The sequence below is a fragment of the Macrobrachium nipponense genome, chromosome 38 (genome assembly GCF_015104395.2).
Source record: "Macrobrachium nipponense isolate FS-2020 chromosome 38, ASM1510439v2, whole genome shotgun sequence".
Classification (NCBI taxonomy): Eukaryota; Metazoa; Arthropoda; class Malacostraca; order Decapoda; family Palaemonidae; genus Macrobrachium; species Macrobrachium nipponense.
Genome location: NC_061098.1, coordinates 22,255,576 through 22,255,849, shown reverse-complemented (window position 1 = coordinate 22,255,849; position 274 = coordinate 22,255,576).

Here is a 274-nt window from a genome sequence, read left to right as displayed (position 1 = left end):
AAAACAACATTTATGTTAAAAAGCTTTAAAATTCTAGGATACTAAAAAACCTTTCATCATAAGGTAATTTTAGAATGTTATGCTTACTAAATTCAAGTTTGTCATTAGTTGAATAAAATGTTTTTCTAGCTCTTTCCATGCCACATCTACAAAAGTCCTTGGGTATTTAATTTGTTTCAATGCAATATCATAAATAGTTTTTAATTTCAGCGTCATAAACTGCGGGCTACAGACACGTAAAGCCCTTAGGAACATCCCAGAAAAAACAGAGAAT